Source organism: Lissotriton helveticus, chromosome 4_1, assembly GCF_964261635.1.
Source record: "Lissotriton helveticus chromosome 4_1, aLisHel1.1, whole genome shotgun sequence".
Taxonomy (NCBI): Eukaryota; Metazoa; Chordata; class Amphibia; order Caudata; family Salamandridae; genus Lissotriton; species Lissotriton helveticus.
This window is the reverse complement of record NC_136063.1, coordinates 1,340,158,041-1,340,184,818: the sequence shown is the minus strand read 5'-3', so window position 1 is coordinate 1,340,184,818 and position 26,778 is coordinate 1,340,158,041.

Below are 26,778 nucleotides of genomic sequence, written 5' to 3'. Positions count from 1 at the left end.
TCTTCTACTATTCTTTGTTTCTTCAAGTATCCCGCTAAAAATTATACCTCACTTGGTTGGGTAGACCTAGTGCCCGCCACAGGAAACGGATCAAAAAGCAACAAGCACCCATCATATTTTTACACTAAAAAGTGAGCCTTTTTTTTTAAATGTGCCTAGCTGTGTTACCCAGAATCTCTTCCAAACCTCAAATTTTCTAAAAAAAAAACACGTTTTCCTCCTTTTTCAGTGATGAAAAGTTCTGGAATCTGCTGGAAATCCCAGATTTCCATGCATGAAGCATTTCCCCAAGTCTTCAAATAAAAAGGGTGCCTCACTTGTGTGAGCAGGTCTAGTGCTCACAACAAAAAATGGCCCAAAATGCAACATGGGCTCATCACATTTTTCCAGTGAAAACGAACCCTTTTGTTGTAATGTGCCTAGCTGTGGGTTTTGGACCCTCGCTCAGCCAGCACCTAGGGAAACCTAGCAAACCTGTACATTTTTGAAAACTAGATACCCAGTGGAACCCAGGATGGGGTGACTTGTGTGGCTTTCACCGGTTTCTGTTACCCAGAATCCCTTGGAAACCTCAATGTTGTCAAACAAACAATTTTTTTCCCATATTTCTGTGATGGAAAGTTCTGGAATATATGTGGGGAGCCACAATCTTCCACCCACCCAGCATTTCCCCAAGTCTCCCGATAAAAATAGTATCTCACGCGTGGGTAGTTCTATAGCCCGTGACAAGAAGTGCTACAAAACGTACTGTGGAGACTTCAAAATTATCGATCACAAAGAGACTTTATTTTGCGAGGGAGATAGCGGGGCACAGGTGTTTTTGGTCCCAGTCTAGGCAGTAATCTAGGGAAATGTCGCATTTCAGAAAACTAGACACCCAGGGGAGTACTGGGATGTGTGGCTTGTGTGGCTCTCCATACATTTTCCTACCCGGAATCCCCTGCAAACGTCAAATTTAGCTACAGAAATCAGGTTTTCCTCAAATTTCTGTTTGGCGAAAGTTGTGGGATCACTGAGCCTCCACAAATTTCCTACCACCAAAGCCTTTCCCCAGGTCTCCCAATAAAAATGGTGCCTCACATGTGTTAGTAGGCCTAGTGCCCGTGAGAGAAAATGGCCCAAAACGTACTGTAGAGACTTTAAAATTATCGATCGCAAAACTACCTGGTTTTGTGACGGGGTCATCTGCGCTTTTGGTCCCAGGCTCAGCGGCCATCTAGGGAAACCTAACAAATCCAGACAATTCTGAAAGCTAGACACCTGGGGGAGTCCATGGAGGTGTGACTTGCATATCTCTCCCAACATTTTCCTACCAAGAATCCCTGCAAATCTCAAATATAGCTAAAAAAATCCCATTTTCTTTACATTTCTGTGTGGAAAATTTGTGGGATAATTGGGCAGACCAAAATTTCCTATCACCCAGCAGGAACGCTGAATTGAGGGGGAGCAAAAGCCCTTGCTAAAATGGCCCAACTAGCACCGAAACAGTGAAACTGAAACTAGCCGATCAGCTCATTTCAGTTTCAGTTTCATTGTAATGATGTCAGCGCGCCAAGTGCACGATTGTCGTAATGTTGAAAAAAAATGCCTCAGTAGGTATTCCTCAGGAATAAAGTGGACTTCATCCCCCTACCAGTATTGCACTATGACCAGCTTTTGCAGAGTGGAGGAGAAAGGGGGTGTGGCCTCTGAGGACCTCGTAGCAATGCCTCTATGTGGGACTTATTAAGATCACAGGAGGGGTAGTTGGCCCCCAAGGACATCCTTGGGGGCCAACTACCCCTCCTGTTACCTCCAGTAAGTCCCAGACAGCAGGATTACTGAGAACTGGTAGGAGGCAATACCCCTTTTCTCCACCACCCTGCAAAGATGCCTCCTGGGTCACTACTAGTAGGAGGATGAAGTCACCTTGGCTCTTGTGGGACTTTGGGGCCAACTAGCTCTCCTGTTACCTCCAGTAAAACTCACACATCTGTATTGCAATGAGGTCACCATAGGACATGCCCCTTTCCTCCACAACTCTAGAAATTCACCTCCTGGTGAACTACTGCTTGGGGTAAGAAGTCCACTTTAGTCCTGAGGCACTCAGGAGGCAAGGGGGACCTCATATCCCCACGGTGGAGAAAGTGGACATGGCACTTGACCACCTTTGAGCAATCCCACAGTGAGGAGCTTACTGAAGGTAACAGGAGGTCTTGTTGGCCCCTAAGGACCCTCAGCAGCCAAGGGGACTTTATCCCCCAACCAGCAGCATGCCAGGAGACACATTTGCAGAGTGGTGGAGAAAGGAGGCAGTGCCTCCGGCGAGTTGCTGGCTTTATTTATTTGTAATTTTCTATTTTTTAGGAAGGCAATGAGGTGTATCAGAATAAGAGGGAGCAATGTGAAAACAACCAACTGTGGCAATAATGGGAAATATGGACAGAATTGCGCGCCAGCTCACTGAAGCAAGATAGTGCTAAACTACAGATTGTAGGAGGCCGTGCGAGCGGCCACGCCCACTGAGGACTAGATCTTGTGTTTAAAAGGTAGTGGCACCTGTGGTAGCGTGATGTCTGTTACAACGAGCCTCTGAAGAAGTGAGACAATCACGAAATGCGTCAGGCTCATATTCGTGCCTTTCCAGGCTGGACTCTTCCTGATGCAGCCTTTGCTAAATAAAGTTTAAAGCAAATACGTACCTGAGTGAGGTTTCTTCTGTGGAGGCAACTCCAGTGACTGGATTTGAAACAGCCGTAGGAGGAAACCCGCCGTGTCAAAACGGACCCCTGCATTGCCACATGACATGCACAGATGGGCCAGGCGCTTGTTAAACAAAGGCAATGAGGTGCATCAGAATAAGAGGGGACAATGTGAAAATGACCCACTGTGGCTATAATGGGAAATATGGACAGAATTGCACAGCAGCTCACTGAAGCAATGTTGTGCTAAACTGCAGATTCCAGGAGGCCGTGCCAGCGGCCACCTCCACTGAGCAGCACTGGATATTGTGTTTAAAAGGTAGTGGCACCTGTGGTAGCGTGATGTCTGTTACAACGAGCCTCTTAAGAAGTGAGACAATTATAAAACGGGTCCGGCTCATAGGCGTGCCTTTCCATGCTGGACTCTTCCTGATGCAGCCTTTCCTGAATAAAGTTTAAAGCAAATACGTACCTGAGTGAGGTTTCTTCTGTGGAGGCAACTCTAGCAACACCCTAACCCCCTAGGCCTGCTTAGGGGGTCCCACAAGGACCCCCAGGGCCAAAGAAAAATATATTTTTTTTCAAAAATCGTGGGATCCGCGGATCGGGCCACGAAGCACGGACTCCAGCGCTTCGCTAATATTTAGCCCCCAGGTGGGCCAAATCCTGGGGGCAATCTTTTGTTTGCAATGGGGGTGTTCAAATAAGCCCCCCAGCCCTGAGGACTGCCACCCCCTTGGATTTTAAAACATAATTGCAGTATAGCGTGATTAGACCACACCCCTTCCGCACAGGTGTTAGCCAACGCAACTCCTGGCGCAAATGGAAATGGGGGATGGAGTCCCCTAGCTTCAGGGCAGTCTCTAGGGACCAGGAACACCCTTTCCAAAAAGGCAAATGTCCCACAAGGCAGGACTGCGGCTGCAGTTTGTAGCGTGATTAGACCACGCCCCTTCCTCACAGGTGTTAGCAAACGCACCTCTTGGTGCAAAGGGAAATGGGGATGGAGTCCCCTAGCTTCAGGGCAGTCTCTGGGGGCCAGGAACCACCTTTCCAATAAGGCAAATGTCCCACAAGGCAGGAATGCTGTAGCATTTTGTAGCGTGATTAGACCACGCTCCTTCCACAGAGGTGTTAGCAAACCCACCTCCTGGTGCAAATAGAAATGGGGGATTAGGTCCCCTAACATCAGGGCAGTCTCTGGGGGCCAGGAATCCCCTTTCCAAAAAGGCAAATGTCCCACAAGGCAGGACTGCCACAGCATTTTGTAGCATGATTAGACCACGTCCCTTCCTCACAGGTGTTATCAAACGCACCTCCTGGCACAAATGGAAATGGGGGATGAGGTCCCCTATCTTCAGGGCAGTCTCTGGGGGCCAGGAACCCCCTTTCCAAAAAGGCAAATGTCCCACAAGGCAGGACTGCCACAGCAGTTTGTTGCGTGATTAAACTACGCCCCTTCCTCACTGGTGTTAGCAAAAGCGCATCTTGGCGCAAATGGAAATGGGGGATGGAGTCCCCAAGCTTCAGGGCAGTCTGTGGGGGCCAGGAACCCCCTTTCCAAAAAGGCAATTGTCCCACAAGACAGGAGGGCCGCTGCAGTTTGTAGCGTGATTGGACCACGCCCCTTCCTCACAGATGTTAGCAAATGCACCTCCTGGTGCAAAGGGAAATGGGAGATGGAGTCCCCTAGCTTCAGGGCAGTCTCTGAGGGCCAGGAACCCCCTTTCCAAAAAGGCAAATGTCCCACGAGACAGTAGTGCGGCAGTAGTTTGTAGCGTGATTAGACCATGTCCCTTCCTCACAGGTGTTAGCAAACGCACCTCATGGTGCCAAGGGAAATGGCGGATGGAGTCCCCTAGCTTCAGGTCAGTCTCTGGGGGCCAGGAACCCCCTTTCAATAAAGGCAAATGTCCCACAAGGCAAGACTGCAGCTGTAGTTTGTAGCGTGATTAGACCACGCCCCTTTCTCACAGGTGTTAGCAAACGCACCTCCTGGCACAAAGGGAAACGGGGGATGGAGTCCCCTAGCTTCAGGGCAGTCTCTGGGGGCCAGGAACCCCCTTTCTAAAAAGCAAATGTCCCACAAGGCAGGAGTGCCTCAACATTTTCACATGATTAGACCACACCCCTTCCTCACAGGTGTTAGCAAACGAACATCCTGGTGCAAAGGAAAATGGTAGATGGAGTCCCCTAGCTTAAGGGCAGTCTCTGGGGGCCAGGAACCACCTTTCTAAAAAGGCAAATGTCCCACAAGACAGGACTGCAGCTGCAGTTTGTAGGGTGATTAGACCACTCCCCTTCCTCACAGGTGTTAGCAAACACACCTCCTGGTGCAAAGAGAAATGGTGGATGGAGTCCCCTAGCTTCAGGGCAGTCTCTGGGGGCCAGGAACCCTCTTTCCGAAAAGGCAAATGTCCCACAAGACAGGACTGCAGCTGCAGTTTGGAGCGTGATTAGAAACGAGCATTTAAAAAACCTTTGAAATTCACTGAAAAAACCATAGGTTTAAGGCACGTTTTAGTTAGAAATTAGCATTTAAAAACCTTAGAAATTCACTGAAAAAACCATAGGTTTCAGGGGCATTATAGTTAGTTGGACATTTCACTCGTACAAAACCAGTGAAATTCCCCTGTTATAGTTAGTACAGCTAACTATAATTTGTGCGCCCGCAATGCACTGCTGATGACGTCACATATTCCATCATTCATCACATGGTCAGTGACATCACTCATGACCTCACTGATGACATCTCAAATGACATCACTGATGACATCATCCTTGTGATAGAGTGGCAGACCTCCTCTCACCCTAAAATAACCTTTGATACACACACTCAAAAAAAGAAACTAACATTTTCAAAACAATGGACATACCAATACCACTTAAAACACATCTGTTCATTAATTCAAAGATCTACACACACATCCACTCATTCTCCAATATTCGTATACAGTCACTCATACATGTACTCACTCATGATATGGACACATACACCTATACATCCTGTTACACATAGACACTCATCCATAGAGTTACTCACACAAAAAGTCACACATGCAAACAAAGTCTCAAACATCCATTTACTTGCATATACAGTTATACACACACCACCACACTTACTTCCACAGAAACTAAGCAATCACTTATAGAACCACATGCTAATTTATATAGGAACTCTTCCAATCTCTTACTCTCACATATAGTGATTTATATACACCAATACTCACATATACTAGTTTAAAACATATGTAGTTACTCATAAAGACACTATTGAGACAGTCATTCACTCACTAACACACCCATACACACACTCATCCACCCATACAGTCCTGCACATATGCTGTCTTCAACACATGCAAACAGTGAGTCACTCATTCCTGCATCTATGCACTAAGTAATACCCCCACTGAACTATACCTACACTCAGACACTCATAATGATACTCAAAAAAACAACTAATAACCTATATAGACACTCATGTAGCTACTCACCAACCCATGCATCCACTTATACACAAAGTGAGAGACTGGTACAGATGTTTACATATTTAAACATTATTCACATTATTCACTAACCCATGTATTCATTCAGATATACTTAATCAGTCAGTTATACAATCAATTTTACAAAAACAATTCATCCATTTAGACACTTATATACCTATTTATTCTTCCTTGAGATATAGAGATATAAAACATATTTAATTTTCAGAAAAACACACATTCACTGGATGATGTCATCAGTGATGCTATTTGAGATGTCATCAGTGATATTACTGACCATGTCATGAGTGATGTAATATGTGACGTCATCAGCAGTGCATTGCGGGCGCGACAGTTATAGTTAGCTGAACTAACTATAAAGGGGGAATTTCACTGGTTTTGTCTAAGTGAAATGTCCAACTAACTTTAACGCCCCTGAAACCTATGGTTTTTTCAGTGAATATGTATATATATATATATATATATATATATATATATATATTCAACAATAGGATATCCACATTCGTAAAAAAGGAAATCATCCGGCACTCGAAGAAGGGCAAGGGACCTACTCCTTAGAATAACCCCTGCTCACCCTCTAGGTTGCATGGCGCGAGCAGACAAGGCTAATCTTCAGGGCGCTAAGTTAGTTAAGCATTTATGACCACATACAGTAAACACAACAACCCAACACAAATGGACAACAGGATTAATTTATGCAAAAATACTGGTACTTTATGCGAAAATATAGAATTCAAGGCAGTTACTACTACAAGACAAATAACGCTATCATAATGTGACCACAGTGCTTAGTTAGGAATAATAGTTCCTTCGTGGGTTTTACCAAGGCTTGTTGATGGGTCTCGTGTGCTCCGCGTGCACTGGCGATGTGACCCGCTGGTCCGTGTGTGCACAACAGGGAAATCAGAACGGTGCGGACCCTGGATCCGGTAGTGGCACGATGGAGTTGGTGTTGGCGGTTCCCGGCGCTGCAGGCGCGGGGCGTACTCGTGAGGCACTCTGGGTTTAGACAAGCGTATTGTTTGGCGTACTCCCTGCGTACGTGCTGGCAAGATCAAGCGCCCAGCGGACGTGGCGAACGGGGGGAGAGCACGATTCTTTAAGGTTGGAAAACAAGCGTACTACTGGCGTACTTCTCCGGGTACGCGTGGGGAAATCAAGCGTTCTCTTCGTTGAACGCTTCAAGCGTACTCTTTGGGAGGCGTACTCCTTGGTGTACGCGTCAAGCGTTCTTCTCCGTTATATGCTTCAGGCATACTCTTTGGGGGAGCTCTCGGCTTACGCGCTGGCAAGATCAAGCGCCCAGCGGACGTGACGTACGGGGCGGAGAGCCTGCTTCTTTAAGGTTGGAAGACAAGCTTAGGCACCCAACACAGGCACCTAGGCGGCAGGTACTCGGCCAGTACCGACGGTGAATCGGTGCAGTGCGGACGCTTCTCCCTACGCGCCATACCTTCTGTCGGATTTACTTGGATTCAAAAAGCGGGTGACCTCTCAGTATCCCGGAGTGGTGCGGCCGGTACCCTACAGGCGTTCGGATAGGCTTAGCCTTGCACGGGACTCCGGCTTCCAGTGGCGGGGGCGGCCAAGGGCAGTGCGGCCCCAGGGGAACAAAGGGTGCAGGATGCGGGCAGCCCAGGCGGAGCGGGGCACAGCTCAGCAAGGAGCAGTGCGGCTCGAAGCAGGGGCGGCCAGGCACAAGCTACAGGGGGAGGATGCGGGCGGCCCAGGCGGATCGGGGCACGGCTCTGCTAGGAGCGGTGCGGCTCGAGGCAGGGCGGTCAAGCACGAGCTGCCAAGGGGGGTTGAGGCGCACTTCAGGCGAGGCTCGGCGGACAGGAGAGGTCAGGCTGATCGTAGTAAATCGTGAGGGAAGGCAGGATGAGCCCAATGGTCCCAGGGCTCAGGTCAGGGGGCTAGCTCTGGTTCAAGCCCTTGGAGATTAGTTCCAAGCACAAATCTGCAAAGTCCCTTTGGTTCTTCTCCTCTCCTTCAGTGTAGCAAGGGACCAGCTGCAGTCCAAGTCCCCAGGTCAGGGACAGTTGTGTGGGGCAAGGACAGTAGACGCTCTGCAGGAGGTGAAGCCAGCATCGTGGTGGCATAGCACAGCCCTATTCAGAGTCAAGGGGCACTCCCACCACCCACCTTGGTGTAATCTCTCCATTCACCACCGGTCATCCCCAGCCCTGTCACTCACACAACCCAGACAGCAGATACACATCCTGGCAGAGGCGGGCTGCAATGGTTAGGCAAGCAAATGCTAACTTTCTAAAAGTAGCATTTGTAAACACAAGATATTAAAATAAACTTTGCTAAAATAAGTATTTTATTATTCTGAGTTCAGGGATACTAAACTTGACCTTCTACCATGTTCCATGAGCCTGCTGGGATTATAGAGTGTAATAATTGCAGCAGCCCATTCTGGCCTATGAGAACAGGTAGCCTTACAATAGTGAAAAACGAAAATAGCTGTAATTCACTATGAGGACATGCCACACACGTCAGGGCTTGTCCTACCTTATGCTTACAATGCACCCTGCCCGGGGGCCTACCATAGGGGTGACTCACATGAAGAAAAGGGAAGGTTTAGGGTCTGGCAAGGGTCTGCACTTGCCCAGCCAGCATGACAGTACCAGACTGCACGCAGGTTCTGCAATGGCAGACCTTAGACACATTTTAAAAAACTGCTTCTGTGGGTGGCGCAACCAGCGCTGCAGGCCCACTAGCAGTATTTGTATTTACAAGCCCTGGCACTCCTGTGCACTTTACTGGGGACTGACAGTAAACCAAATAAGCCAATCATGGAAATCAATCACATATAGCAATTTACAGTAGGGAGAGCATATGCACTTTAGCACTGGTCAGCAGTGGTAAAAGTGCCCAGAGTCATTAAACCAACAAAAACAGGTCAGAGAGAATATTGGAGGAAGGCAAAAAGTGCAGGGATTACCCTGCCAAGAGGGCCAAGTCCAACACATATATATACACACACATACATAGACACTTAATATATAGATAGATAGATAGATAGATAGATAGATAGATAGATAGATAGATAGATAGATAGATAGATAGATAGATAGATAGATAGATAGATAGATAGATAGATAGATAGATAGATAGATAGATAGATAGATAGATAGATAGATAGATAGATAGATAGATAGCAGCCGCGGGCCGTGGAGGGAGTTACGGTGGGGCAGGGAGGCGGGGAGGGGGAGGGGCAGGGTGGAGGGACCTAAAAACTGGCATATGGATTATTGCAGGTAAGTACACTATTTAATTATTGAAACGAAATTCGTAGCGCGCACAGCATCGCATTTTGCGATGCAGTGCACGCTACGAAATTCGTTTCAATAATTAAATTGTGTACTTAACTGCATTAATCCATATGCCAGTGTTTAGGTCCCTCCACCCTGCCCCTCCCCCTCCCCGCCTCCCTGCCCCACCGTAACTCCCTCCACGGCCCGCAGCTGATAGATAGATAGATAGATAGATAGATAGATAGATAGATAGATAGATAGATAGATAGATGGATAGATGGATAGATAGATGGATAGATAGATACATACATACATACATACATACATACATACATACACAGTTTCTATCAAAAACATGATCTTTGGCACTGGTTGATAAATCTTTATGAAATTTTCCAAATATTTGCCTAATACTTCAGCTGCTGGCTGACAATCTTCGGGGTGGTGCGTCAGCTGAGTCCCACAAAAAACATTAGGACTGGTGGAGGTGGACGCCACTGTGGGTAGAAACCATTTTGTCAATTTTGCTGCAAATATGTGGATGGATCATCATATTTTCGGCCAAATTGAAAAAAAAAGAAGAGCTGCTTACTGTGCTTCTTTTCGAGAAAGCCCCGGGGTTTCCAAAGCCCAGGGGCACTGTTTTTTAATTATACAGGAGGTATCCACGCAGCACCTCTTGTATCCCAGGGACCACCACCTCCCTGGGGCAACTGTTTATTAAATAAGGTGGGGCCCCATGGCCCATCTGCGCCCTGGGAACCACCACCTCCCCAGGGCAAAGAATGGTGGTTTAATGTGTGGAGCCCGCATGGCACCCCTGCAAGGTACTGCTATCTTCCCGGCTTTGTAGCATTGAATGTGGTCAGCTTTGAAAACCCTTAGAGCATATTTAAAATATGGCTGCAGGCAGACCTGATTGGAACATCTGTGCTCTGGGGACCACCACTTCACCTAGGCAAAATCCAAGAAAGGAGGGGGGCAGCAAGGCCCCCTTCCTTGAACCAGACATGGCCCTGGGACCGCCACACCCCAGGGCTGGCTCCTGCTCAGCCAAGCCACAGCAAACACTTCACTTTCAGCAGGCGAGAGCATTGAAAATGCTCTCACTTGCTGGAAGCAGAGCAAAATCGGTTTCACACACATAGAACTGCCTTTCCATCATCTCCCTATGTCTGAAACCAATGTTAGCTCCTGCGGGGGTGGCGAGCCGGCAGGGACTGCACATGCCTTCAGGCTCCCCTCACGGCCCCCAACAATAGTCAGAATGAGAGGAAAGTTCTGGTGGATGGGGTCTCCGTGTCCAAATTTGGCACAGGGAGGAGGAACATGCAGCCCTCCTGCCACATTTCTAGATGGCCAGGCCCCATAGGATGGGGTCCCTGAGGCTGAAATTAGCTCAGGAAGGGTGGCCAAACGGCCCCCCTCCTAGTAGTAATACATTTTGTTTAAAAAGGGCAGCCACTCCTTCTCCAAATACCATAAAGACCTGGCCCTGGGAACATGGGTTGGTTGGGGCTGGAATTGGTGCAGGAAATGGAGGGCCTCATGCCCCCCTCACTTAAGAAACAAAATATTCATTTAAAAATTAGGTCCCGGCAAGTCACCAGATGCCATGCCACCTTTCACTGCCACAAACGCAACTACTAGTTACAAGCCATATAAATTCCCTTTAAAAAAAACAAATGTTACAGGGATGTAATAGTTAGGATACCATAGAAATGCAGCAGTTATAGCTATACCTATATGAAGAAACTTCAACTTGTGCCCACAGGTAACTATAACTCGTGCTCCCACCATGCACAGGTTTCTCATCAATAATTTTATTGCAAACGTTGCAGTGATATTATAAATTATGTCATACAAGATGTCAGGACTGATGCAATATGTGAGGTAATTAGCAGTGCATAGCAAAGACATAAGGTATACTACCCTATGGGTATGTATGGAAAGCATGTTTAATCCAAAAACAATGTTCTCATTACTCATAAGATATGCTGAGCTACCGCAGGGCTCAGCATGACCCTGTGTAAATCTGTAACCCTTCGAACAAAGCTACACAGGGGACTCACTGAGCGTCATAGAGGAATTGCTGAGTGGAGGAAAAAAACAATCAATATTGGCTTCTTCGCAGAAAGCTTGGTAAGGGTTAATGAAATGCTGTCCATTTAGATGTGGTATAACAAAAAAGAAACATGAATGGAATCCCATTATTTGGTAACTAGAGCAGCATAAGTAAGAGCATATGGGGAGAGGCCGTCGTTTTAATTGCTTTTCTACTGAAAGTGTTGGTGGTTTGAAGGAGTTTTAACTGGAGATTTGCCATGAAAAAAGATTTTAACTGAGATCAAAATAAAACTGGGATAACAGCAAAGAGCTTTTACAGGTATGTTAATTAGGTTCTGATATATAAAAGTATATTTAAATAAAACATTGTGAGTGTTTTTTGGTTTTTTTTGAGTCCTCATTTCACCATTGGCAAGTGCAAATAAACACTTACAACCCCACTTACAACCCCACTCTGTCCTGGGCGCCCCGGGCTGAAGTTCGTGCTTTACCTGGAGCAGACCCAGCCTGCCCCTTTGTTTCAGGGCATGGTGTAATCATAGGACCCTTCGGGGCTTTAGACCAGCCTCATTTCTATTCCCCATTCTATCAGCGGTTCCCAAACAGTGCTATTTACATTATGTGCCATCCCAGATTCTAAACGTGCAATTCTCAGTGCAGCTCTGAGCCAATTTTCATACAGGGGGGGGCCTAGCATCCTTCCATATCTTGCAAATCTCTCTACGAGTAATAAGAATAAGGTTAAAAAATAAAGCCACCCGTGTCCCCCTTAACCCGCAAATAAGATCAGTGTCCAAGCCAAAAAAAACTCTAACTGTGTTCAAACTGAGTTTAACCTTATAGATTGCCTTCTCCATATTGGCCCAAAAGAGACCCAAGATAGGACAATCGTAAAAAACATGGATATCATCCGCCTCTACCAGTGCACATCTAGCGCAACAAGTGGGCGGGCTCACAAACTTCACAATTTTCTTCAGCATGTAGTATAGCCTGTTAATAGCATAGAAATGGTTTTTCTTGAGAGATACAAACCAGACATATCTGTACAGATATTGGAGAGATATATCATAGAGGGTGACTGAGGCGGCCTCCAGGGTGGACGAGCTCCAAACAAGATGTAATGGGGGTGGCTGTACTTGCTCCGCCTCAAGCATTTTTTTATACTAAAGTCCCACTTCCCTCTTCCTAGAACCAGGAGATTGGAGAGCAAACTCAATGTCCCAGTTACCACCGATGTTCTCCTTCTCAGCGGAAAACCAGGAAGAAAGTTGGATATATTTAAATTTAGAAAAGGAGTCCCCGATTTTTGACCTCAGAACCTCCCAAGGAAGAACCCCTTCTGATGTTACCAGGTCCGACCAGATTGTTATTCCTGCTCTCCTAATAGGAATGGACAGACTGTCCCAAAGGCATAATGGCAAACCCGGAGACTCCCAGATTGGGGCAAAATCAGAGTAGTATTTTATCTTCCCTTTACTCTACTCCAAACTGAGAGGGCAAGTTTTAATACCTTGATGCACACCTTTTTATAGAACCTTGGTGCACCAAATGTATACACAAAGCCAGGCCCGCCCCCCTCTAAGTCAACCATTATATTCAAGATCTGCCCCCAGTTGGAATCATCGGGGTTAGAAAGAAGGCTTCGAATATTTTTCAGCTGAAAGGCAAAGGCGTACCAAAGGACGTCCGGAAGCGCAAGTCCCCCCTTTAAAAATGTTCTTTTCAGTTTTTTCCATGATAGCCTGGAATTTTTATTTGCCCAAATAAAGCTGCCAATTTTTCCCTGAATTTTTCCCAAGATTTTATCAGGAAAGGTCAGGGGTATTACATTAAATAGATATGTAAATTTAGGCAAAATTACCATCTTGACCAGGTTGACACGGCCATATATTGTCAGAGGGAGATTCTGCCATCTCAGAAAAAGTTGGTCGATATCCTTGGTCTCCCTCTTTATGTTAATCTGCACTATACTGTTAAGATCTGGAGTTATTATTATGTACCTAAACTGGCTGCTTTGGGCTCCCTCCCAATTGTCCACCTCCCAGCTCATTATTTCATAGTTTTTGTATTGTTAATCAGGTAGCCGGAATACCGACCGAAATCGATCATTATCTTCTCGACTTTAGGAAAGACCTCGGCCGGGTTGCTGGTGTAAACCAGCAGATCGTCAGCGTATAACGCCAGCTTACAGCTGTAATCTTTTACTCTGAAGGGTGTTATCCTGTCATCGATCCTCAGCGCCTGCGCCAAAGGCTCGATATAAAGATCAAACAGGAGGGGTGAAATGGGGCACCCCTGCCTGGTACCCCTCTTTATGCTGAAGCACGGTATCAGAGACCCATTTAATAAAATCGCGGCTGAGGCACCCTCATAGCATCCTCTCAATGTTTGAATAAAAATTGTACCGAAACCCATAGTGCTCAGGACGTCCCACAAGAATCCCCAATTGACGCGGTCGAAGGCCTTCGCCGCGTCATATGCGGCCACTGCCAAGGGCTCCGACCGCACCACTGACAGGTCGATACTGCCTATCAACTGTAGGGTCAGCTCATGGATATGTCTACCCGGGATAAAACCCTTTTGGTCAGAATTAATAAGTGGAGGGGCCAACTTAACCAATCTTCCTGCCAAAACGCTGGTAAAGATCTTATAGTCCGCATTTAGCAGGGAGATAGGCCTAAAAGAATCTGCCTTAAGGGGATCCTTCCCTGGTTTTAATATAAGGACAATTGTGGACTCCTTTCACGATGGCGGGGCCCTACCCTCTGGGCTGTAAACGTAATTAAACAGTTCACATACCCTTAGCTGTGAGTGTTTGTAAGCTGAACGAAAATGTGTACCTTCTAGAGACTATACTAGAAGGGAAAATATAAGGGAGCCTAAATGAGAATGTCTACTGAAAATACAGTGTGCAGGAAAGGAGAAAGAGAAATTGGTATACTGAAAATATATTAATGGTATTAAGCCAGTATGAATTAATATTTTTGAAATAAGATTTGCATGTTTGCTTACAGTATGTAATTTCATAGAATTTAATCTGCACACACTCACAAAGTCAGGCAGGCACTCTCATATACAGTTACACTCCCACAAAAGTACTTTATGTACCAACCGCTCATATAGCCAGACAGTGACTGCAACACTCAGTCACACAACCATGCAACTATTCACACACCGGTAGGAAGCTGGCTCTTTATATAGTGTACTAAAGTGAAGTACACTAAGCAGAGAGTCCAGGGGATCCGGAATAGATCTGCAGAGGTAAAAGCAGATAATTGTAATGCTCTTTTTGTGGCTGTGTGAGCGAGAAGTTAGGCTTATCAAAGGGTTGTGCTAAGCAATTGTTGTCACAAACAGAGGCAATAAATGAGACACACACTCAAAAATAAATCAGAGACCAATTTGAAGAATAAAAATCTATCTTTATACATATTTTTAGGAACCAAGAACTTCGTTCAACAGTAAATAAATGCTTTGTATGTTGATTTTTAACCAAATGCAGATCAAGACATAAATGCTTACAGGTTTAAGCAACATCGGTCACTACCATCAGACAGAGACCATCGTGGTCAAGGGGAAGAAGAGCATAGGGTTAGATAGTGGAGTGACCCCAACACATTTACTTTCACAATCAATTGAGGCAACGCAACGTCACAGAGTTTTGGGGACAACAGTCGTCCAGAGTTCTGGGGAAGTTCTACTTCAGGGGAGTCAGAGTTTTGGAAGTCCCAGGGTTCAGGCACAGCAGGCAGTTCTGGTTACCTGGTTTAGAGGTGCTGGAGGTCTTAGGATGCAAAATGTGTTCTTCACTGGCAGTGTTGATACAGGTACGGTGAGGGCAGTTCGTCGCTTTCAGGTTGTGGTGCCCAAGTTACTGCTTTCATGAAATTGATGCCACCAGAAAATATATGCAGCCTCACAGAAGCGAGGTTGTTTCGGCATCGGTCGCAGGGACTGTGATGATAACTCTGGCTGGTGGATGCTTTGAAGGGGTCGGTTACCGGACTGGTGACCAACAAGCCTTGGCTGCTGCAACCTTTGGTTGACGAGGTGAATTGCATTGACACAGTCAGTGCCGGTCTTCACCTTGTGGCGGTCATTATTGGTGGAGTGCTGGGGACTAGTACAACTAGTCCAAAGGGAGGTCCCAGGCAATTAGCAAAGATTGGCAGAGCTCTGGGGTTCTTGAAGGCTGCACATGTTCGAGGAAGAAATGACTGACCACATTTGACAGGGTTTGGTGCCCATTTATTCTGCAACAGGACTCAGTTTTTGGATCAGCAGCACATTTTCTTCCTTAGTTTTCTTTAGGTCCATGGAATCTGAAGTCAAGGTCTCAGGGATCCATCTGAATACTAAATTTAGTGGCCGTTGAGGGGTAGTCAGGTGGTAGCCAATGGTGTGCTAACCTGTAGGGTGACTACACCCTCTATAGGCTTACCCCATGTCGAGGTGGGTTTATCCCTGACCCTGCTAGACTATTTTCTCCATCTTCAAGATGGTGGAAAGTGAAAAGTGGGGTCCACTTAGACTGTGCCACCTTGTGGGGGGGCGGTGTGGGCTGAGGGTGGGCACACCTCATAGTCTTACTAGTTTACCCGCCTTTCCTCCAGCTGAAAGTGGACCAGGAAAGTGGAGTTTTGGTCTTCCCCACTATCTGGAGGTCCCTCTGTTGGATTTCAAAGGTGGGATGGCCTTTGAAGCATCCTGCCGAGGAAGGCCATACTGTCCTAGATGAGGTGCGCAACTACTCTGCCCAGAGCAGGCTTTCTCTCTGTCCTCTTGAGAGCATGGGCTCTCACCCCTAGAGGTCAGAAACATGTCTAGTGATGGCAGACTGATGAAACATAGTCAAGAACCACACAAGGGCTTGGTAGGCTTTATGCGGACCCTCTAAAAGGATCTCCTCTGTCAATGTATTAATACATCTATCAGTCAGGATTTATTAAGCCAAGATGTTTGGTACCAAAAACCATAGAAATCAGTGAAGCTATCATGGAGCTAGGAAACTCGTGTTGGTGAGAATCCATCTCATGCTCTTTTTATGGTTTCCTTGATCACTTACACCATCACAGAATAGACTGGATATTGTTGGGTCCTATCTGTTCATGCAGATATGCTCACACATAGGATATAATGTTCCCTGCTTTAGGGTTGAAGCCTTGCAGTATGGGTGACTTATCTATATAGTATGCAATGCATGAGAGGCAGGGCACGCAGGGCTGTTTGCCATGTCGACTCTTTGGATTTTCCTGGACTAAGATACATAGCCTGCGGTGGCAGAGTGCATATACTCAGTGAGGGGGTGCTGGGGTAGCACAATCAGTGCTGCAGCCCCAGAAGACCCTCCTCAGTACCCATACCCTTGGTATCAGAGGCACCATTTACTAGGGACTTATAGGTGTAACTGAATATGTGTCAGTCATGGAACAGCTTTGAGGAAAAGGATCTGGCACTAGGAACCTTGTTAGCAAGGACCCAGTGCCTTTAAAGTTCGAAATCACCTCAGGCCTCAGGCAGAAATAGGGGGCTAACCGTGCAAAAATAGGCACTTTCCTACATGACCCCCCAAATAAGAGCAGGTGAGACTTACCTTTCCCTAGAGGTTCAAAATTGTGGAATTGAGTGGAAGAATCGGGAAAGGCCATATGCATTGGCATGGTCAGTCCCAGGTCAATGTTCCTCTGTAAAATCTATTCCTTGTAGACATATGGACCACCTTAACTGTCTGGGTTTCTCCTTTCATCTGCATGAGCCATCTGAGAGGTCTGTGGTTTGTTTGGACAAAGGAAGTTAGAAACAAATAGGTATGAACTCATCTTTCCCAGGAACCAAACCACAGCAAAGGCTTCCCACTCTATGGCACTCCAATGCTGCTCTCTGGGGAAAAGCGCCCTGCTTATGAAAGCAACAGGTTAGTTTTAACCATCATCAATGTCTGGGATAGGACCGCTCCTCTCTCATGTTCAGAGGAATCTGCATGCACTATAAACTGCTTGGAGTAATCTGGAGCTTTTTAGAATGGGTGCTGAGCACGTCACTTCTTTCAAGGTCTCAAAAGCCTTTTCACTGTCCAGCTTATCATTTTGAGCATTGTCTTAGAGGTCAATTCTGTGACGGGGGCCACGATGGACCTATATCCAAGCACCAACCTGCTGTAGTACTCAGTCAACCCAAGGAATTCCCTGACTTGTGTTTGGGTGGTTGGAGCTTCCCAATCCAGAATGGTCTGGATTTTGGGCAGTAGTGGTTTAACCTGACCTCCACCTTCAAGGTGGCCCAAGCAAACAACCTTGCCCTGCCCAACCTGGCCCTTACTTGTCTTTATAGTGAGGCTCACTCTCTGCAGACTCTCCAGAACCTTTTGGAGATGGATCAGGAAAACCTGTCAGGTGGAGCTAAATATATCAATATCTAAATATTGTCAAGATAGGCTGCAAAATAGGCCCCCAATCCAGCAAAGAATGTGTTTACCAACCTCTGAAAGGTGGCAAGGGCATTCTTCAAACTAAAGGGCATCACAGTAAACTGGAAGTGCCCACCTGGTGTAGAAAAAGCTGGTTATTCTTTGGCACCAGGGGTCAGTCCAATCTGCAAGTACGTCAATTTGAGATCGAAGGTACTCAGATATATGACTACTCCGAACCTGTAAACTAGCTCATCAACTCCAAGGATTGGGTGTGCATCTGTTTTCATGACTTCATTGAGGTCCTTTATAGTCCACACAAAATGTCATTTCTGTCTTTCCGCCCTGAGAATGAGGTTGAGGACTAACACAACAGGCTGGGGCTCTCTGTGGTTTTAATGATAGCCAACTTCAGCCTCTTGCTAACCTCAACTTTGATGCTTTTCTTAAACCGGTCAGAGTGCGTTTATATTTTCTTTTAACTGGTAGGCTGTCACCAGTGTCCTCATAATGTCTGCACCAGTTAGTCTGGACAGAGATGAAAGGAAAGAGCTCAGCAAACTGGTTAAGGTGATGCCTACAGTCGGCCTGCTGTTAGGCAGCGAGGGTGCCTGAAAAGACCACTCCATCAACTGACCCTTCTCTATGGTTGTGAAAAGGAGATCAGGGAGCCGTCACTCTCTGCCTCCTGGACCTCATCTGTGACCATGAGCATGGTCACATCAGCCCTATCATTGTAGTGTTTTAAGTGATTTACATGTACTACTCCCTTGAGGTTTCTGCATGTGCTAATATCAACTAAGTAGGTGATCTCCCCTTTTCTCTCAAGTATAGGGTAGGACCCACTACATTTGTCTAGAGGGCCCTAGATGCCACAGGCTCCAAAATCCACACATTTTTTCCTGATTGGTACTCCACCATGGCAGTCTTTTGGTAATACCAGAGCTTCTGGAGCTCTTGGCTGGCCTGAATTCTTTGTTTATTTTCCTCATGTACTCAGCCATCCTGGAACAAAGGCTAAGTACATAATCCACAATGTCCTGTTTTGCCTCCTGGAGGGGTATATCCCATCCTTCCTTGACAAGACAGAGGAGTCCTCTGACAGGGTGTTTTATTTATTTTATTTATTTGAGTTTTATATAGCGCTGGCTAGACCCGGAGGAATCACAGTGCTTTACATGAGGATCAGAGTTACAGGTTACAAGATACATTTGTTCCAAGTGCAAAAATCAAATATAGGAAAAAAGAAAGAAAAGTTGTGGAAATTCGTCAGGGGAGGGGGAGGGATGGGAGAAAAACACGAAGACGGGCAGAAACTGTGCCAAATACACGGCTGGGTAGGTGACGGCCGAGGGGATGTACCAGGACTGATCTCTATAACTGAACCGAGCAGCTCCACCGGGCATAGGACAAAGTGCTCGGACTCTGCTGTCAGGATAATGATCAGGTGCAATCAGAGAATGTCATATTAAAGCTGGGGAGATGGAGAGATGAGATACCGCAGTCTGAACAAAATCTAGACGCCATCTTGAGGTCAGGGACTGTCCTGAGAGGGCTCTGTAAGGAATATTTCAGCTGAGAATAAAGTGTGTATGGGGACCCCAGGCACCTCCATAGTGATGCCGCTCCCCCACTTGCTGGAGGTTGTTCCTACTTCTTCAAAAGAAACAAACCTGTGCCCCTCCCCAACACTGGGGACCAGATTTAGCACCTGCAAAACCCAAAGCCGGCACCCATTTCCACCGTTGCAGTCCTGTATGAAGATTCACAGTGTGGCAGTCAGACTCAATCCTGCATGCTGCCTCCCTATGCGGCAGGCTCCATGTTAAGGTCAGGCAATTCCTGTCTGGGTGCTATATTGACGTCAGTCAAGGCCCGCCCGGGCTCCTCCAGTACAAATCTCAGTCCCCCAGGCCACCACACTTCACCTAGGAATGTTCTGTCCCCAAGGCTGACCTCCTCACTGCAAGGGCGCCGCTCACGCTGGCAGACCAAGATTCCAGACAGCCGCGAGGCACCAGGCGGGCGCCCGCAGTCATGCAGTCACCTCACCTCCTGCTCTCTCTGCATGACTGATTCCTCCCACTGCTCCCCTTTGCCACTCCGGCTCAGCAGTGGAGGACCGCTCTCCCCCCATTACCCCTTCTCAGCGCTTGGCTCTTCACCCAGGGCAGGTCTCATCAGCCGATGCAGGACTCGCCGTCCTCAGCGTCTTCCGCCTCACCATCCCGCACCAGTGTGGTCTCTGGAGCAATGTGCATGGAGCATCTCCTCCTCGCTCCCGCACCTCCAGATGGCAGCCCTCGACTCTGAGATCGCTGGACCGTGCTTTGTTCGGGCAGTCGACATGGAATCCAGTGTGCACAGCAGGATTCTTTGAAGGGGCTCTCTTCGTCGTCAGCTACATGTCTCAGGGCGCAACACCAGGTATCAGCTGCAGCGCAGCCAGATGCAGAATCCGTCGCGACACCACAATCAGCAGGTCTTATCGCTGGGCCTGTCGCAGCAAGCAGCTACTGCGGCATTTATCGGCCATTTTTCCCGCGGAGCGGGAGTACTGCCCGATCATCTAGGGGGCTTCTCCAGTGGTCTGTCTAGGCCGTCAGGGCAGCTTGACTTCCAGTCAAGTTGTAGGTGATTTCACAGTCTCCAGGTGACATTTTGTGTGCCGGGCCTCGGGGATCTCGGCAACCAAAAATAAACTTTCCGGGGCCGTTAGAGCCTCCGTTTTCAACCCTGCTGTTAGTCCAAGTATTCCGATCATGGAATCATATCTTTTGTAAGGGTTGGATCTGACGGAGTGCCGCTCTGTGGAAAAGTGCGAAGGGTCAACACGGAGCATCAGCTCCAGGCGGCCATTGCGGCCGCTGGCTCTGCCCCTCCATCACAGGGTGTCCAAACAAATGTTCAAAGGGAGACTACCCTTCTCCCTTTTGTGGCTCCATTCTGTAAGCAAAAGTCAGGCAAGGTGGTAGAACATCCAATCTCCTTCTGAGATTTTCAGGGGGTCCACCAATTAATCCTTTTAGGGTCTTGTTAAATCTTTCTACAGGCCTATTTGTTTGTTGGTGGTATGGTGTAGTGAACCTATAGGCCACCCCACACTCAGCCCATATGTGTTTCAAGTATGCAGACATGAAGTTGGTATCTCTATCTGATACCACCTCCTTAGGAAAGCCAAACCTAAAAAATATACCAAGGTGGGCCTTGGCCACTGCAGGCACAGTGGTGGTCCTTAGGGGAATGACTTCAGTGCACCTGGTGGCATGATCCACTACTACCAGAATAAATGTTTTCCCTGATACTGTTGGAGGGTCACAAAGACACCAATGTCAATCCCTACCCTTTTGAAGGGTATCCCAACCACTGGAAGTGGAATTAAGGGGCCCTTCATGTCGCCACCTGTTGTGGCACTATCCTGACAGGTGGCACAGGAGTTGTAAAACTCTTTCACCTTCTGGGGTATTCCTGGCCAGTAGAAATGATTAATTACCCGATTCCAGGTGTTGGTCTGGCCAAGATGCCCAGCTAGCGCAATGTCATGGGCCAATGTTACAAGAAACACCCTGACCTTCTGAGGACTACCACTCGCGAAGTGGCACCTGGTTTGGGGTCTCTAGCCTCAGTACATAGGAGTCTACCCTCCTGATAGGTCCTGCAGGAACCACTGACACTACCCTTTTCTTGATCAGCAGCTTGCTGTCTCAGGCTTTCAAGAGTGGGACAGGTTTTTGTTTCCCTGGCAATTATCATCCCTAGAGGGTCCCCATGGTTCTAAGACCTCTGTTGAGTAAGGCCAAAGCTCCTGAGGCTCAGTTTCTTCAGGGGTTGACAAGTCTTCTCTCTAAGGATAGGATACTTAATCTGGCCCTCAGTCTTCCTGCCTTTTCTCTTGGAAGGATGATCCATCCTTTCAGGCCCCAACATTTCTTTTTCACCCTGGGTTTTGATTTTGTGCCCTTGTTTACTTTTTACACACCCATTCAGGTATTCCCACCATCACTGCATTGGTTTTCTTATCTAACTCAGTCCATGCTGAGTAGTCCAAACCATTTCCAAGCAGACACTGTACAGGGATAGCAGAATACACCACTACCCATTTAAAGCCACTAACCCCCTCCAATCTAAGGTCACTAAAGACATTGGATGTTCCTTAGCTTGACTATCAACGTTGAGGACTGTTTAGGGCTGTCCTAGGAAATATTGGTGTGGGGACAGCAGTGTTTCAGCAACCATGGTGATGCTGCAACCAATGTACCTGAGGGCTTCCACCCTAATCCCATTAATATTTGGCTCTTGTCTGTAATGCTCCAGGTTACTAGGTCAGATAGCCAGGGTAGCTACATCCAGCCCTCCCTCTGAGTCTAGCGTTGCCTCAGTGAGCACCTTGACCTGGTCACCTGTGATCCTATCTGGAGACTCACAACTGTATTTGCTGCAGATGGACTGCAGGAATTCTGTTTGTTTTCACAGCGAGTTTCCAGTTCGGTGTCGGGGGGGTCTTTTTGACCTCTTTTATTTCGTTACCCCCACCAGTAATAGCTTTGGTCACCCTGTTTTGACCCAGTAGCCTGTCTTCTATCCTACTTCTAGAGGATAGAGTGGACCTAGGTCTACCAGATGCAAACCTCCTCCCCAATACCCCTCACACAAACTCGAGCACCCGCCCAATCTATCCCCGACCATCGGACGAAACCAGTCCTGCTCTCTCGAGCAATCCCCTACCCAATCCCCCACACCACCGCTTATCGGAAGACACACGCCTCCCCACTTCTCCCAACCCCCCAAACCCATACCCCCAACCTAACCCGCCACCTTACCCCTCCCCACCCCCGCACCGCAACAACACTCAAAACCCCTGTCGCAACGAACAGCCCCATTCAGTTACGCCTCCCGAACCCACCCCTCCCCAATCCACAGAGACTATGAAAGTAATAAACGAGCGCCTCAAACGTATAGAAAATCCACTCAAGTCCCTCCTACTTCTGTCCCCGACTCACCTCTCAACCATAACTGAAAACCTATCCCTACTTCACATCCAATTCAACACTATCATCCATGCCATCAACAAAATCCTTCTCAACACCACTGTGCCCCCCTCCCCCTGCAAACATCCAAGACCCCCCTCCCTCTCAAAAGCCAGTGAGCTACCTCAACAGCCTAATCTCATGATGCCCAGCTGGCGCTCCTCCTCCCCCTCACAACTCCCAATCCTCCAGACCAAATAGAACGACCCCCTCCCTCTCAAACACCAATGAGCCAACTCAACAGCCCAATCTCATGACGCCCAGCTGGCGATCCTTCCCCCACAACCCCCAATCCAACAGACCAAAAAAAACGACCCCTGTTATGTTTACGAGAGAGGCCTTGATACTCGCTAAAACCTACGACCCCAGGAAAACACTAACCCCCCTCTCACATCCAAGTAATCACCGGTATAGGTAGAGACAACCCCCAACCTAGGCCCACAATACGTCCCCCCAACGCACAACCATCCCCCAAGCTACCCCCACTCTCAAGCCCACTCCGACAGTGACCTGGTAAACTGCATGCTTATAAACTGCAGATCCGCAGCCAAACACGCTTTTGAGCTGGCTGATGCCATACTGTGTAACAACACTGACATTGCGTCCCTCACCGAAACCTGGCTCAAAGAAACATCTTACCCGCTCCTAGACCTCCTAGTCCCCCCTGGCTTCTCCATCATCAACAAAGACAGGATTGACCAACGTGGTGGCGGCATTGCCATAATCCACAAGAGCAACATCAACGTAACCGAACTCAAAACTCACACCTTCTCTGCCTTCGAATAACTTAACACCATCATTACACGCCCAAACAACAAAACAACAAAATGCCATCTCATCTACCACCCCCCAGGAAACTCTCCGGCGTTCAATGACCAAATCTCGGACCTAATAACTCAGTGCTCCCTAGCGAACTCTGACAACATCTTCCTAGGTGACTTCAACCTCCCTTGGAACAATCATAATGACACTGTTATACAGTCCCTGAATGAACTCCTTCTCACAAACGAGCTCACCCAACACTGCAAGGGTCAAACCCACAACAAGGGCTCTACCCTAGATGCTATCATAGCCAGAAGCGAAACTATAACCATAAATAACATTCTCCCAATCGACTGGTCAGATCACCACATCAACCTTTTCAGTATCAAACAAACAGTACCTCCTCCAATCAAGTCTCAAGTTACCCACCAATGGTCCAGAAATCTCAAAGACATACCCCTCCCAGCCCTTCAAGAAACAATAACATCGCTGCTCCCAACATGCTCAGACAACCTCAAGTCGGTCGAGCTCACCACTCTGTACAACAAAACAATGACAACTGCCCTTGACCAACTAGCCCCCATAAAACTCAAAAGGGTTAGAGACATCCCCTCCCGAGCCAGGTTCAATAACGACCTCATCTCCGAACGAAGAAAATTAAGAGCCGCTGAGAGACTCTGGAGAGGGAACCCATCCACAATCAACCTCTCCCAACTCAGAAATGAACGCAACAACTACAAAATAAACATAATCAAGGAGAAAGCCACCTTCTTCCGGAACGCACTAGACAAAGCCAAAAACCGCCCCAAAGAACTTTTCAACATCATCCAGAGACAGACCTTCAAGCCCACCAAGACTAACCCCCCTGCCTCCAAATTGCGGTGTAACAATCTGGCTAAATTCTTCGATGATAGAATCTCCAAAATTGAGCTCTCCCTAGACCAACACCCCCAATCCCAACACAGTAAATCCACACCCCTTATGAAACCTCTCCCATCCCCAACCCACAACATGCTCACTGAAGCTGAGACCACTCCTCCATCGACCCCCAAACTCGCCCCCTCCCTTGCCCCCATCCCCCCCAAGCAATGGAAAGACTTCATCCCTCTCTCCGAAGAGGACATTTCCAATGTGATTGCTAACTCCAAACCCTCCAACCATTTCGTAGACCCATTATCCTCCTCCCTAGCCAAGAACCTTAACCTCACCCTAACCCCTCTGTGGACAAAGATTATCAACAGCTCTCTAAACAACGGACTGATGCCCGACTGCCTCAGATTAGGCCAAGTCACCCCCCTCCTAAAAAAACTTGAGGCCGGCCCTAATGACCTCAAAAATGTTAGGCCCATCACCAACCTCCCTTTCCTAGCCAAAATCCTAGAGAAATCTGTTCTCTCCCAATTGAACCACCACCTGGATGCTAATAACTTACTCGATTCACACCAATCTGGGTTCAGAAAAGGATGCAGCACAGAAACAGCTATACTGAGCATTACAGACGACATTCATAACTCCCTTGACTCCAACAAATGCTGCCTACTTGTCCTCCTCGACCTATCTGCCGCCTTTGACACAGTGGACCACAACCTACTCTTAGAAGCCCTTCAAAAACACGTAGGAGCTGATGGCAATGTCCTAAAATGGTTCTCCTCATTTCTACATAACCGCTCACAACTCATAAAAATCAAAAACTCAATGTCCGACACCTCTCCCTCAACTCGAGGTGTTCCTCAAGGCTCTCCCCCACACTCTTCAACATTTACATGAAACCACTCACCGCCATTCTAAAACAAGCAAACATCGACTATCATCTCTATGCTGACGACACCCAGTTGTACCTCGAAGTCTCTTCCATCAATGACATCCTCCGCCTAAACTCCACTCTCTCTAAAATAGAACATTGGCTAACCCTCAACCACCTCAAACTCAACAAAGAAAAAAACGAAATCCTTGTCTTCTCAAATCACAAGCAACCTGCTCAGATCCAAGAATGGCTAAACCACCTTACCACTCTAAACTGCAAACTCACTCCAGCAAACTCAGTCAAATCACTAGGGATCTCTCTAGACCCAAGCCTCAACATGAGTTCCCACATCAAATCCACGTCTAAAGGCGCCCTCTACAACCTAAAACTCCTCAACAAAATCAAACCCTTCATACCCCACAAGGACCTAAAAACTGCAACACAATCTCTAGTTCTTTCCAGACTTGACAATGGCAATGCCACTCTAACCGGGTCAGCTAGAACACATACCGCCCCTTTGAGAGCCACCCTAAATGCTGCAGCAAGAATGGTCTCAGGGACCAGGAAATTTGACCACATCACCCCTACTCTACAGGCCCTAAAATGGCTACCCATCGAAGCACCGTGCGCCTAAAAAACGACCTACCTCACACATAAAGCCTTGCACACAGGCAAACCGGATTACCTCGCCGCCAAACTCACAAAAGCTGGACAAACAAGAAACCTCAGAAGTTCCAACTCACTCCTCTTAATCCCCCCAAAAAGACATAAACAAAAAGCCCTCTCCTGCTCTTTCTCTGGGAATGCCCCAAAAATCTGGAACTCTCTCCCTACTCACACCAGGACGAATCCCTCTTTCACGAACTTCAAGAGGCAACTAAAAGAATTTCTCCTCAACCGCCACCTCTATGCCTCCGGACAATTACTTTGTTACTCTTGGTTACCCAATATCCTGTGATGTATTCCTATAGGTTCTGAATCGATCCCCCTATTCCTGACCCTATTCTGGTTAAACAAACCAACAAGTTAACTAGCAGTCAGCCCATGAGGCAGAAAACCCCCATGATGCAGATACCGTTATCTGACGCAGTCACACTACGGCACAGGAACGTGTTATCTGATTAGGTCATAACGCTTGCGATCTAATTAGACAAGCGATATTCCTCCAGCCCCTGATAAGGCATACGGAGTTCTCATAACAAATCAAACCTATGACAACCTGGAAAAACCGTGCGGCCATTGTTTTGATTTCACAGAGAACTTCAGCAAAAGAATGTGCTAACGAGCAAGTCGTATGACATCCTTATTGACGTATCTATGTC